The sequence below is a fragment of the Syngnathoides biaculeatus genome, chromosome 17, assembly GCF_019802595.1.
Source record: "Syngnathoides biaculeatus isolate LvHL_M chromosome 17, ASM1980259v1, whole genome shotgun sequence".
Taxonomy (NCBI): domain Eukaryota; kingdom Metazoa; phylum Chordata; class Actinopteri; order Syngnathiformes; family Syngnathidae; genus Syngnathoides; species Syngnathoides biaculeatus.
Genome location: NC_084656.1, coordinates 15,670,488 through 15,686,191, shown reverse-complemented (window position 1 = coordinate 15,686,191; position 15,704 = coordinate 15,670,488). Strand labels below are relative to the sequence as shown.

General features: G+C 43.4%; 1 long non-coding RNA gene across 1 annotated transcript; it reads left to right on the top strand.

Moving 5' to 3' along the window:
- The first annotated feature begins 5,166 nt into the window (after window positions 1-5,166).
- LOC133490400 (uncharacterized) lies at window positions 5,167-15,669 on the top strand. The gene is made up of 3 exons (XR_009792197.1): window positions 5,167-5,292; window positions 8,153-8,218; window positions 15,113-15,669. It is a non-coding gene; the product is annotated as an uncharacterized LOC133490400 (long non-coding RNA).
- Window positions 15,670-15,704: the final 35 nt, after the last annotated feature.

Sequence of the window (15,704 nt, the reverse complement as noted above, 5' to 3'; positions counted from 1 at the left end):
TGGGTTTTCTCCAGGCACTCCGGCACCCCCCCCCCACATCCCAAAAACATGCAACATTAATTGGACACTCTAAATTGCCCCAAGATGTGATTGTAAGTGTGGCTATTTGTCTCTATGTGCCCTGCGATTGGCTGGCAACCACTTCAGGGTATACCCCGCCTCCTGCCTGTTGACAGCCGGGATAGGCTCCAGCACTCCCTGCGACTTTGTGAGGATAAGCGGCTAAGAAAATGGATGAATGGATGTTTTGGAACTGTGAAAATGTTTTTCTTTTTCTGCACCCCAAAGTTCCATTCTGTCATCTCAATTTTTTTCCTCCTTGCCATCACTGGAACACCCCCACGGTGGCATCACCAAAAACAAACAGATAGTAATGAAAAAAGCCCAAGAAAATGCTATACACATTTGCGTAGATAATAATTTAGATGCTATGTGCATTTAAGTCTCACAAAGTCTGGCTTGCTCCCCCTTTACATATACATGTATGTCTATATTGAGAGTGAAAGGTTATTTGTATATGTCCCGCAATTGGCTTGCAAGCACTCTGAGTTGTACTCGGCTTCCTGCCAAAAATTGGCTGGGATTGACCAGCTCACCCTTAACCCTGACCCAAAGGGTATAGAAAATAGATAAACCTTTAAATCCCACATGTTGGCCCATTTGACCAAACCTCCGCGCAGTTTTTGCTGAGCTGCTAAACAAAAAAAAAAAAAAAAACTAAACTAAACAAACAGAAACAAGAACAAGCCCACCTATGCTGCAGAAATGAATGAGTCACTCTGGAGGGAGAGAAAAAAAGAAAAAAAAAGTAATGGAATATGGATAAAATCATGCGTGGGCTCTTGCATAAACCTTGGCCTGAGCATGTCGTCCATTTCCAGCATAAATACTGTAATTGAGTGACACAAGTATATTCTATTTATGAAGTGGTTGCATAAGAGCGGAAAGAGAGAAAAGGCCCATATTTCAGATGGGTGTGGGGGGGATGGAGAAGAGCAGAAGGAGGTCAGAAACAGGCAGCCGAGTAAGCAGATAGTATTGTACCCGTACTCCCATACTGTGTGTGTGCTTGCTCGCGTGCACGAGGCGCCCTTTTCCGGGGAACTTTTCAGATATTTGATATACAGTAAGCAGTTCGCTCCCACAACGTGACGCAAGAAGCAGCTGCGAACTTTTGCTTGAGGGGGAAATTTTAGCCTTTGTTGAGTGTTCATGTGCATATTTTTTTTTTTTTTACGGGGGATTAAAAAAACTTTTTACAAAAGGAATGAGGAATGTACTTGCTATGTACACAAAAATAGTATGAAATTCAGATTTGATCCATCGCGGGTCAGATTGACATTCACATGACACATTGTTCTGGAAAATAACGTGAAAATGCACTTTTTAATTTCTGATGTACACATAATTGGACCTGGGGAAAAGCATGAAATTAAATAAGTACATATTATGGCATCTGCCTCATTCTGAAATTGTGTCTTTGAGCGTCTAAATTTTGCCAAATTCTGACAAAACATCTCTGCTAATTTACATAATAACCACCCCTGCATCTATCTGTTCTAGCCATGACTTGGGAGCTCGGATGGGCAGGGATCCGGATCCACTTTCGTGTGACCAAAGTGTGTGAAACACGATTCCACCAACGTAGGTAAGCAGAGCTGCAGCGAGTCATGTTGCATGCCAAGTTTAGCGTTAGCGTCCGATAACGCAGACTCAGCGTTCCTAGCGGAGCACGCTGTCACCTGTTGTCCCGTCACTTTTTCAGGACTTGGACGATTCTGCTGGAACGCTGCCCCTGAGGTCAGTTCCTGAACACAATGTTTGGCACCAGCTGCTGTCCTGACTCATCAGCAGGCCATCTGACCCGCGGCTTTCAGCTATAGTTAATGTGGTTAGAGAGAAACTTTGTCCGAGTCGCCGCGTCTGTCTGTAGTCATAACAAGAGATCCAACTAACAAAACAGAAAGGACATGCATGGTGCATCATCGCATTGACTTTCAGACTAGGCAAGTTTTTCCACTGCTCCATTTGGTGACCTTTTGAGTGGACTCTTTGTTCTTCCAGGACCCCAAAAAGCCACTTGTTTGTTTATTTAGCGACAGGAAATGCGTTAAAAATCACGTCCTTCTACTCAAAGCAAACGTCTGCGCTCCCATCGCAGAAGCTCTCCTCTGTTTTTTTTCCCAAGCAGCATCTAACTGGATTATGAACGGTGATACAATTTCCAGCGTCCGATTCACTCACTAAAAGCTATTTTTATAGACTGGGTGGCCCTTTTGTATTCCTGGGACAAAACCGCTTCCAGCTAATGTGGTCGGACAAAATTTGAAAGGGCGTGCGGGTGTCTGGAAAACACATTAAGAGGAGACTCCCTGGAAAATAGCCCATATAAGAAATGTTTGCTGGTTTTATTGCTTAGAACCACTCATTCAACTCACTCAAAAAATTATTCTAAATATCCTCGCGTAAGCCGGATTTAAAATGAAGACATTTTGATAGATAACTGCAGCATTCTCTCTATTATTTTGCTTAAAATTGTCAATGTCAATTTTGGTCTTGTTGGATCTCAGCGTGGGTTTTGATAAGGTAGATCACAATATACTGCTAAACTGGTTGGAAACCTGGGTAGGACTAAATGGAACAGTCCTCATATGGTTTCGGTCCTACCTGGAGGAAAGGAGCTACTTTGCGGCCATTGGAGGTGCTTGGTCTCAGTAAATGGCAATGATCTGGGTGATTGGGTACCTCAAGGGTCAGTTCTTGGACCTCTCCTGTTCAGCCAGTACATCCTACCCTTGGGTCAAATTCTTCAAAACTTTAATTTTGACTAACATACTATGCGGATGACACACAGTTATATTTAGCGGTGTCTCCAGATGACTACAATTCAATTGAGGTATTGTGCCACTCTCGAAATCAGATAAATAAGTGGATGAGCCAAATTTTTCTTCAAATCACAAAAAAAAAAACCCCAAGACAATTGTTTTTGGCAAAAAAGAAAAGAGAATTGGTGTTAGTAAACACCTGGACTCTCTATCTTTGAAAACCCAAGACCAAGTCCGAAACCTTGGTGTTCTGATTGATTCCAACCTGACTTTCAACAATCATATCAAATCAATGACATAAACTCCCTTCTACCATCTGAAGAACATATCCAGAGTGAAGGCTTGAATATGTTAATTCAACCGGGAGAAATTCATCCATGCTTTTATGTCAAGTTGACTTGACTATTTTAATGGTCTTCTGACTGGATTCCCCCCCCAAAAAAAACAACAACAAAAAAGAGTACTAAACAACTGCACCTCATTCAGAATCCTGCAGCTCACGTTCTGACCAAAACAAAGCGGTCAGAACATATAACTCCAATCCTAAAGTCCTTGCACTGGCTTCCAGTCAGCTTTAGAATAGATTTTAAAGTTCTGCCACTGGTATATAAATCACTAAACGATTTAGGCCCTGAATACATGAAACAAATGCTTACGGAATACAAACCCAGTAGAGCTCTCAGATGAACTGACTCCGGTCAAATAGTGGAGCCCAGAGTCCAAAGCAAACAAGGTGAAGCACCTTTTAGCTATGATGCTGCATACAAATGGAATAAGTTGCCAACAGAGGTGAGGTCAGCCCCAAATGTGAATATTTTTGAATCCAGGTTGAAAACTCTTCTTTTTTCTCATGCGTTTTAGAATATATTGACTTTTTGATCATATTACTTGCACTGTATGCGGTTTTAATTGTCTTTTTTGTAATATTTTGTTTGTCATTTTCATTTTTTTCATCCCGTTTAAATATTGTTTTGTTTTCAAATGCTTTTAATCATGTAAAGCACATTCAGTTAGTTGTATGAAATGCGCTATACGCATAAATTTGCTTTTCTTTTGGTCTTTAGTTCAATTCCATATAGCAACCCCCAACTAGTTTTGTCCTCTAAAACACTGAGGCCAAATATGGAAGGTGTTAGGGGGGTGGGGTGGGGGGGCTTAAGAAAGAGCCAATTGTACTGTTGAACTAATTAGGGGTCAGAGGTCACAAAAAACACATAAACAGGGTCTCGGGGCAAGCTTGTATTTTAGTCATCAAGTGAATTGATATGAATCAGCAATTGTTGGCAGTTTGTGTGGCTCTCAAATACAGGAACTGTGTCGGTGTTATATGTGCTATTTCTTCCTAAAAATGTGTCTTCCGCAGTTTACCGACATTGACGTGCTACGGCACGTTGTGATTATATTTTGCATTTGCATTTACTCTTTTATTGTACTGAAACCGTAAGAAAGTGGATCCAAGCAGCCAACATCAGGCGTGCCAAAAAAATGTCTCGCTCATATTAATGTTACTCAGCGGACTCACTCGGGATGTTGCCGCCAGTAATAACACATCCGACGCTTGCATAACACAAGTTTGCTTCCGCTCAGGAATACCTGGTGAAAAGTGTTGGAGTGCATCGGCAAGCAGACTCTCTGCGACGAGTCCGTCTTTTGCTTGAGGGATAAATCGCTCCCACGGGAGAACGGCGAGAGGCACTTCACTCTAAAAACAAGCAAGCGCCTTCCCTCGCGCTCGGCAGCGGCATCAACAGACGTGACGCCGGCGCCCCACGTTCACATCCCAGTCAGCACTGAACTCGGGTCATCCCTCGTACTGCGAAACACTTTCAAAAACAAGTTAGATACGAGGATAAATGCCCGTGTGGTAGAATCAAGGCAATATTTATTTCCCGTGAATCAAAAACAGTTCTGGACTGCAACATTTTGAGAGGTTAACCATAATGATAAAAAAATAACCCACTTGAGGGCTTAAACTACAAATTGTGTCTGCATTCCTTGAATATCAGTTGCAGAACATTCCGAAAAGCATCTGCAAAGACACTCAAGAGGACACCAGCCCCCCACCCCCGCCATAATAAACGGCAGGATTGAGTGGATCACATGCAATCACAGACGGGCAGGAATGTTTGTCGTCACTCGTTAGTGACGCACTATTTGTTGTTGTGCTTCGCTGCAGTGCACTTATTGTTGCAGAGGGACATTTTGCACTTTTCGAGAGGGGTGGGTGGTGGGAGAGGAGGGCGTGTAAGGGACAGAGAGAGGGGTTTTGTTTTGAGAATGAAAAAGTCGAGGGTGTTCTCTTTTCGTTTCCTCCTTTCCCTGAAAGACCCCACCAGCCCCACCCAACGCCTGATCTGTCTCCCTCTGCCGCAACACTCCCGCCGCTTCCAATGTCTTTCCTGTGCAGGCCTCGGACGTGTTCCCACACTGTGTGGGGGCATCCCCTGGAACACACACAAAAGCACACGTAAGCAAAACTCCGCTTGCTACCTGAGCACGTTGACACGCGTACAATACAAGTGAGTAACCCCAACTCAATTATAGAGATGATTATAAAGGGAATGCAATTTCAGTAAGAATTTTGACGGTCATAAAGCAATGTAATGTATGAGCAACATTTTTTATCCTATTATCTCTCAGTATGTTACTTTTAAGTCAAGTGTCGTCTATTTGGGTCGCGCAAAAAGCATCCCTAACATGTTCAGTATTTTTTTTCTTGTCATTGACTTAAATCTGAGCGGTACGGCGGATCAGCTGGTAAAGTGTTGGCTTCACAGTTCTGAGGTCCCGGGTTCAATCCCGGACCCGCTTGTGTGGATTTTGCATCTTCTCCCCGAGCCTGTCTGTCTCTATCTGCCCTGTGATTGGCTGGCAACCAGTTAAGGTTGTACCCCGCCTCCTGCCCGTTGACAGCTGGGGTAGGCTCCAGCACTCCTCGTGACCCTCGTGAGGATAAGCGGTGAATAAAATGGATGGATGGATGGATGGATGGATGGATGGATGGATGGATGGATGGATGGATGGATGGATGGATGGATGGATGGATGGACTAAAATCTGTCTTGGCACTGTTATCTTCTTAATGCTATTGACCTTCAGTGGTACCTATACCTACAAGTTTAACTCATTAAATGACCAAGCTCAAAGCTCAATTTACTATTATATCAAGTCAGTTTTCCCCAATGAAGTTAATTGAAAAGAGAAAGTGGGGTGAAAAAATAACTAAATAAATTGGTTTTCTGTCAAGCTTTTGTAGATATGGTCAGCGTAATAAACTACTAATTGTCCAAGTGATTTCCTCCTCCCCAAAAAAACAATAAAAAATAACACATTCATCAAACAACTCCAGTCCATCTGCCTCAATTCAAACTTTGCGTATTACGATGACCTGCATGACTGACAATCGACATAAAGACATAAAAAAATCTATAATAATAATAGCAAACACATTGGTATTTTATATTGATATTGTGACATAAGCATTCAATATTTCTGTATATGGCCCTTGCAGGAAAAGTTTTGGACACCCATGGAAAAGAGGCGCAAACATTCCCACTCCATCCATCCATCCATCCATCCATCCATCCATCCATCTATCCATCCATCCATTATCTACCACTTCTCCGGGTCGGGTCGCGGGGGAAGTAGCTTCAGCAGGGATACCCAGATTTCCCTTTCCCCGGCCACTTCTTCCAGCTCTTCTGGAAGGATCCCGAGGTGTTCTCAAGCCAGCCGAGAGACACAGTCTCTCCAGCGTGTCCTGGGTCGTCCTCGGGGTCTTTTTGGGACATGCTCGGAAGACCTCACCAGGGAGGCGTCCGGATCAAATGCACCAGCCACCTCATCTGGCGACTCTCAATGCGGAGGAGCAGCGGCTCGACACTGAGCCCCTCGCGGATCACTGAGCTTCTCACCATATCTCTAAGGGAGAGCCCGGACACCTTGTAGAGGAAACTCAATTCATCCGCTTGTATCCGGGATATTGTTCTCTCGTTAACGACCCACAGTTCGTGCCCTTAGGTGAAGGTAGTTTTGTTAACAACTTCTATGGACAGAATTTCGAGGGGCAGCCGAGGCGTAGAGGCTGTCCGGTTTGGTGACCTCAGCATCGCATCTCTGATCTTTGGAGATGATGTGGTTCTGTTGGCTTCATCAAGCCGTGATCTCCAACGCTCACTGGAGCGGTTCGCAGCCGAGTGTGAAGTGGCTGGGATGAGAATCAGCACCTCCAAATCTGAGACCATGGTCCTCAGTCGGAAAAGGGTGGCGTGCCCTCTCCAGCTCGGGGATGAGATCCTGCCCCAAGTGGAGGAGTCCAAGTATCTTGGGTCTTGTTTATGTTTTTGGTCTTGTTCAACAAGGAGGACAGATGGTCAATATTTTCAAAACCTAAACACGTGCAATAAACCATGTATTATTTCTGTTTCAGACCATTTGAGAGTCGTAAAAAAAGGAGTAATAACACTGATGAGTGTTTTGCAAGCTCACATTGTGTCGAAAAAGCCTTGAAAAGTGTGTGCTAAGATCGGAATCGCCACTGGGCGGGAGGGAACACAAAGCTTGTTTCCTGTTTGTGTCACATTCAAACTCCTCCCCTCCATTTCCATCCCAGGGGTTGGTGTGATTGTGCACCTGCAGCTAAACGGCCAGCATAAACAATTTGAAGGGGCTCGCCTCTTAACTCGCCGTTGAATGCTTCAGCTGGGCAACAACACGTGCACGCAAACAATACAGCTTGTGGCTGAAAACAAGTTTGTTTTCTCACACATATGTCAGTATGAATAGAAAGTACAGGATGCACATTCTTCTCTTTTCGTCGGGGATGTTTGCGTAATGTCATCGCAAAGCATATAGAAGTTGTATTCATCTTATTGTGAAGCGGAATGATAAGAATGTGAGTTCAGCTGCTGTTTGTGATAAGACAATGAGGCTGGGTGACAGTGATGATGTGGTTGAAAACAAAAAAATCCTGTCCTGATGATCTACTTTAAATACAAAACAAAATATCAAAACTTAACTTTGACAAAGTTTCTCATTACAATGAGAAACTTACTCATTACAATGAGAAACAAGTTATTTTTTTTTTCAATGTCCCTTGCGATATTGTGTTTAAAAATAAATGACCAAACCAAGCACTGCATATAAAACGATTAGACACTCTTGTTCAAATACGTTAAATAAGTTTTGAGGGATTTTTAAGAAAACATGATAAATTCAAAAGTCCATTTGTAACTTGTAGAACTCCTGACATTGTTTTTGTTCTCCAGCAGAGGCCTGAACGTTTTCTGCTATTTGGAAGTATTCATAATTCCCTCTACCTTGTCTCAGGCGCCAGTTCCAGCTGAAGAAGAAAAACAGCCGCACTGCACGATGCTGGCGGCGCCACAATTTACAGTAGGTGTGCTATTCTTTTGATGATGAGCACCAGACATACCTTGAAGAATTATGACCAGAAAGCTCAGCCTTGATTTCAGCGGACTGTAACAAAATCTTCCAAACGCACGTGGGAAAATGCGCTCTGGTCCGACCAAACCAAGGTTGAACTCCCCGTGATTGAATGGTGTACCTCGCCCCTCAGACAATGTCAGAAGGCATAGACTCCATTTTACCCACAACCTTGAACAGAATAAGTAATGGAAAATGGATTGACATGAACTACTTTTGTGATTCCATAAAATACCCGCACTTACTAACAATCATTTGTTCTCCATCGGATTCTCTCATTATTTCTGCGTGTTGAATTGCCTGTACTACATTCCTTGGCCCTTTCCCCAAACCTTAACCACCGCAGCTATGTCCAAACCACAGAATTTACACTAAAGTGAACCCAGACCGGATTGGTACTTTCAATCCCAAGACTCAACTGACATTTTAAGAATAACGTTTGATAGAAAGTGGGGAATCAACAAAACAAAACAAAAAAACAAACAAACAACTTCTGTCCTTGCAAACATAGCCGGTAAACACGCACCCTTGCAGGCTGTATACTGCTATGCACATATACAATTCCCTCCCAGTTCATCTTGAAGTACCACATCTGCAGACATGGTAGGAGTGGTTTACAGTAAAAACCACTCGAGCTCCAGTGAAATTACAGAACTAAATCAAAACACTTGCAGGCTACGCTCACCCCCAGATGGACTGTGGCCCGTGTTTTTACTAAGCATGTGGGCAGCTCACATCCTACCTCTGACCTCTGTTGCTTTTAACACTCTATTGGGAATCGGCATTGTGGGGTATTTAGACGCAGTCCACGGGAGGACCAACGCTTCTTTTTGCCTGCTGTTGTCTGAACAAAGTAATGTAATTAAATTTAATGTAAACAACAAACAACAACAATGTGAGTCAATCACTTCGCTATGATTTGTTGAAAGTACCGTAATTCCCGGCTGTAGCTGTATAGTGCTGTCTTATTACCGTAATTTCCGGCTTACGGAGCGCACCTGGTTATTAGCCTCAGACAGTACATTTGTAAAGGTAATACCATACATACGCTGCAGTTGTGTAAAAGCTGCAAGTGCCCACATTGAAACCCACATTGAAACCCAGATTGAAACGACGGTACACAGAGAGTTTAACGTTAGTGCCGCCGTGCTAATGCTAATGCTAGCAACACGCTAATAGGGCCGGTAAAAAAAAAAAAAAACATAACGGTAAAAATCAAACACGAGATATTTACAAAGAAAAACGTTACATAAAGAGTTTAACACTAACGCTAATGCTAGCACTGTGCTAACACTAGCTCCACTAACAGGGCCGGTTAAAAAAAAAATCACTGAGAACGGCATTAACACGGTAGCGCAACGCGAACAGGGATGGACCGGTAAAAGTCACTTCCTCGGCACTTATGTTCTCACTCTTACCTTTTCCGCTAGAGTACCCCGTTGCGGCTGTTGGGAAAAAAATGCACAAATTAGCAACATCACCGCATAAACCGCAGGGTTGAAAGCGTGTGAAAAAAGAGAAATTACGTTTTTTTTTTTGCTTTTTTACTGGTGAACTTTGAACATCATCCCTTCATATCACTTGTCACCACAAACAAAAAAAAAAAAAATCAAAGTGGCTATCAACCTGCTAAAACCAGTGAGTAAGATAAAAATGTGCTGATTTTGAGAGAGGAAAAAGCAATTTGTTGCCAACAAGCAAACCCGCAATGAAAATCTCACCTTGTTTGCACTTTGTTGAACAAAGAAAAAAAACAATAAGGTGAATATGAATTCAAAAGGCTGATGAGAGTGGACCGTGTCTCCTTTCAATTCAGTCTATGTTCAGCTCCATTTCAAGACATATCCTCTATAATTTGAAAACAATTCATATGAAATGGAAAGACAAAACATAAGTTGACCACGAGTAGCGGCAAAAGTCACTTACACATGTGAAAGGCCATTTCTGCACGGATACACAGCAGCAGATTTCCACTTAGACCGGGCCGGTAATGAATGTGGTGGCATTTGTTCAAAACTCGTAATTTTCTGTCAAGGATGTCGAATGTTTTTGTGCAGTTAGGAAAAGAGGAAAGCGAAGGTTTTCTTTCCGCAGAGGATGTAAGGTACGGTGTATTTTGAAAGTTTGCCAATGTAGGTCATGCATGTGAAAGTTTGCCCGTGTGTGTGTGTGCCACCCCCCCCCCCCCCACCCTCAGAGGATATCTGTGTGTGTGACATGGAAGTTAAGGGCACATGCAGGAAACGGGCCCTCTGTCCCCCCCCCAACCCCTCACCCCCTGTCATCCATCAATAGCAAACATGAGTGTAGTCCCACACAACGAGGTGGAGGAGTATAAACGGGAGGAGGAAGAAGAGGGCGATCCATCATTATCCAGAGAGCAGGAACAAGCAATTTGTTCTGGAAATGAACATTCTTAACAGTTTGTTCCAAGCCGAAGTGATTCAAGTCAAACGGGACTCTGCGTTTCAAAGCTCCCGAATCCAAACTCTCCTGTGCCAGTGTGGTGACAAAACGAACTATTTAGCGAGCTACGATTGATGTAATATATAGTGCGAGAGAGGATGAATGGCGTGAGCCAACATTGACTCTGTGCCTGTTGTTTGATTCCTATTTGGACCAGACATCCAGGGAAAATGAAAAGAATGCTTCTGAACCCAGTTTCCAGCTGAAGTTTGTCTGCAGCGTGACGGCCTTTCCCGCTTGTATATAATATATTGTTTGGTTTTATGTTCTTTCCCGTATGTTTTCCTCATAACCATGACAACCACGCGCTGATATTTCACCTACTTTAAGTATACTCCCTTGAGTTGTATTCTTACTCTGCATCTGGCCGTAACACTCAGAGTTGATTTGGGGTTTCTGTGCAAATTCTTCAAACCCAAAATCCGCCAATCGTTCCATTATGAGTCTTGCTTTGTGCACTGGGACGCAGTCATGCTGGAACCAAAAATGGCCTTCAACTAACTGCTCGAAACATTTGGATCCACACAATTGTCCTACATACACAACGGTAAAGAATTTAGCCTAATACCAGATTGATAAAGTTATTGATTCAGCGGTGTGTTTATATGAATTTATTCTGTTTTAGCAGTGACAATTATCACTCTGTCCAAGTGCAGAACAAGAAAGAAAAGATTGGAGATGTTTCAGTCCCACACCTTTAGGGCAAGACCTAATGGATCTTTCCGACCTGTCAATCACTCGTACAATAATAGCCAAACAGATAGCCGCATTGTCTTAACCCCTGGCTTGACACACCCCTCTCGCCATATTGTCCTACAAGGCATGCTGGTTTTCAGTAGCGTGCGCTTGGAAAAGTTAATGTTACGAAGAAAATGGTCCTTAGATGCGCTTGGGGAACGTGCAATTCTGATGAAAGATATCCTGCTAGGTTACAAGGGGTCCGGTTGATTCATTTTTCAAAGCCTGAAACACAGTTGACGAAGTGTCTACGATGGATTAAGGCTAGCGGAAGAGCGCACGTACAACTAAATGTGAACAATATCAACAAACACTAGGCTGTATGTTTGAAGGGAAGTCAGGTAGAAGTATCTTCTCTGAGTTTGATTGAATTATTATCAGTGCTTTATACATTACTGGAGAACAACTTTCACTTTGTTTGTGTATCCCTGACCTGCTGAATGAAGTCTGTAATGTTTTATGCCGAAAAGTCGGGTTAGTGATACGAATATGCGCAACGTCATGCAAGAGAAATGTCTGTTTGCCTATTTGGATCACATCAGAATTTCAAGACAGAGCACTGGGTTCCATTACGAGTCAAATGAATACACCCTCTCATTTATAAAGACTACAATGATATTCCTCGTGATCTTTCGAAGTAAAAAGTACTCACCCTGCTTTGCATGCACAGTACAAATCCAGTATTTTATCCTGTTGGATTTCAATATGAAGTTTGTGAGGCGTCAAATTTTTTTGCATCGATCGCCAACATTTCGCTTTAACTCTGACATTGCGTCCTGCTCGGTCCAAAATCTTAATTCCGTGCACATATTCTTGCGTGAAATAGTTGAGACCTCTCTATAGAACTCTCTTGGACAAGTCTGACGCATTTGGCAAATAACATATTATCTGAAATACGCAATGGAGAATCCACTTCAAACCTGTTCTGTTCGGTTACCATTTTGGAAGCTCATGGGACATGGCAAACGTCGGAAAGGTTCATTGTTTGCTTATCTGGCTAGTACATTTCAATTGCTGTTCCTTTTCATTTTTATTTCAAGACATGGGAGGCACGTTATTATACACTCACTTACGACTGTAATACTGAAATTCGGCAACAGCGCTTCCTTATGGTCATTTCATAAGTGGCTAATGTTCTGTTTCATGTCACAATCTCTAATCCGTGACTTGGTTGAACTCATTCTTCACCACATATAAAGATTTAACATTTGCCATTGTCCGGACTGACCGTTTTCAAAGTGGAGTGAGAGCAGATTGCACCTCCAACCCCTACCCCACCTCCAACACCACAGAATAACTGCTTAGGTTAATCTTTTCAAGACATCTGACAATCGGGCCTTTTGCCAATTGGACACTTTGAGGAAAATTTGTCAAAATATGTGATTTCTGTGCCCTGCTTCAGAAAATGAATTGTCACCAAACAAATCTGTATTTCCGTTTTTTATTTACCCCTTCCCCCCCAAAAAAAGTAAAAGACAGACTACCGTTGCCGCAGCAATGGTCATTTTTCCACGAATAGTCTTCAGTGGGTGAAAGTGATCCACTTTGCAGTCTTAAAGTTGCTATAGAAACTCACTTTGTAGGTCAAGGGGTCACACAGAGAGATGGGCCCATTCCAATAAAGAACAGAGCAGGCGGACAAATCGGTGAATGGTGCCCACTGTGCATGTGTTTGTGGCTATTTCTGTGGAAGAGAGGAGCGATGAGTGCGCACGCATGATTCATCTTTCTGCAAAAGCTATCTTTAAACCACTCTTTCCACAGACCAAAACACGTCAAGATTATACAGAAATACTGACAGCTTGCGACGTATCCACGGAAATTGTTTTGAATTGATGAACTTAATAGTTCCCGTGCGGACGTGTGCAATAAAATCCATTAGTCCGAGAAAAGTGGCTGCTGCCTACATAATTGACAGCTTCATATTTTTACGGCCTCCCTGCTATTCCAGCGCTGCAAAGTGAAAAACGCAGACGACTGGCCATGTATTGTCTCAGTGCAGGAGGGTCAGGGGGCTTCCAGTAGCTGAGACAGCTCTTACTGGAAGCCAGTGAGTCACCCGTCTTCCTCTCCCACCTCCCCCACCCCACCTAAACAACCCCGACCCAACCCCTCTAATCAGGACTATCCCCCCTCACTTGTCACACGATGCAGATCGGCTATGAAAATAATCACAAAGGGCGACTATAGTGAACAGATTTTTTACAAACCTTTCTTTTGATCCCACTTCCCTGAAATTGTGGGGGAACCTGCTGCTCCCATCACCCCCCACCACCCACAACCTTCCCACCTCGTAATGATCTCACCCACCCGTCATTGTGATCCCACTCAGGACAGCACAAGGGTGGCACGCAGATGACATTATTTGTTCTGTCAGTGTTTACCAGAAATGGAAAACGTAAACATTTGAACCAAAAGGCTCTCTTTTGGATAAGAGTCCCTCAGAATGAAATTGCAAATGTGTGATTTTTTTTCATGATCTCTTTGCAAATAAAATAATTGACAACAAGAACAAAATACAACTGCCTCTTAATCACATATCAGTAAGTGGTTAGAATGTCTGGCCTACAGTTCCAAGGTTCAAGGATCGTATCTTAGCTACGGCGTTCACTTATGGAGATTGCCTGTTCTCTGTGTTTATGTGGTATGCAGTATTAAAGTACATCCATCCATTCATTATCTACAACTTTTCCGGGTCGGGTCACGGGGGAAGTAGCTTCAGCAGGGATACCCAGACTTCCCTTTCCCCAGCCACTTCTTCCAGCTCTTCCGGAGAGATCCAAGGCGTTCCCAAGCCAGCTGAGAGACATTGTCTCTCCAGCGTGTCTTGCGTTGTCCTCGGGGTCTCTTTCCGGTGGGACATGACCGGAACACCTCACCAGGGAGGTGTCCAGGACGCATCCGGATCAGATGACCCAGCCACTTCATCTGGCTCCTCTCAATGTGGAGGAGCAGCGGCTCGACACTGAGACCTCACCCCATCTCTAAGGGAGAGCCCAGACACCCTGCGGAGGAAACTCATTTCGGCAGCTTGTATCCGGTATCTTGTTCTTTCGGTCACGACCCACAGCTCATGCCCATAGGTGAGAGTAGGAACGTAGAACGACTGATAAATTGAGAGCTTCGCCTTTCGACTTAGCACCCACAACGGACCGATACAAAGTCCGCATTACTGCAGACGCTGCACCGATCCGCCTGTCGATCTGCCGCTCCATTCTTCCCTCACTCGTGAACAAGACCCCAAGATACTTGAACTCCTCCACTTGGGGAAGGATCTCATCCCCAACCTGGAGAGGGCACTTATTATTAAAGTACAGTTATGTGAAATGTTGATGAAACTCATCTGATATTTTAAATATCGCAACACCAAACTTCAAATAGTTACCCAAATAGCACACTGTAATTGCCCAACTCATTTTTAACTTATTATCACCAAAAAAAACAACAACACCAAAGTACTTGCTCAAAATAGGTTATTCTTTAAGTCCACGTAGCTTCTCACTCATTGGGGTCATTGTAATCCATAAATATTAAATCAAGACAACTTGGTTCCTCTTCTTTGAATACGTGGTGTGTTTTTTTCGTGTTGTTGTTTTCCAAATGTACGCAATTAGGCTGATGATGTCCTTGATTTCACAGATTACTCTTACAAGAACTTCTCCCTCGAGAGAGCACTGCCGTCACAGTCAACAAGTCAAAACCCTCCAGGTGAAAACTGAACCGGAAGAGAGTCGTACTTTAAATGCGATGAATTCCCATATCACACACAGTGAGACCGGGTAGAAAAAAAAAAAGCCAGTGGAGTAGTAGTGTAGGTGTTAGTTTATTGTAATGAGAAACCCCCCCCCTCCCCCCCTGCAGCCCGGTTGAGTCAGAAACATCTATTATTGCCTGAAGAACCATGTGTCACATTGGAAGAGGCGTCAGCGATCAAAACCATGAATGCATCCCACAACTTCAGGGCTCGGCCATACTACCTAGAACTGTCCGTTTATGTAAGTTGAAGTTTATGCAATGGAAAAGAGAGGACTGGTCTGATCTTGTTTCATTACCATAATTTAGGCAAAATTAGGAATCTGATGTGATAAAGGTGTTAGATTTGGTTTGTGATATGTGTTTTGTACAATTCGGTGTCATTGAAACGGAACAACACTCGTGCTAATCGCGGTTTACCTGCCGTGGGACGAGCTCGATGCGAGAAAGCCACCATTACTGAACATATTCCTGTTGT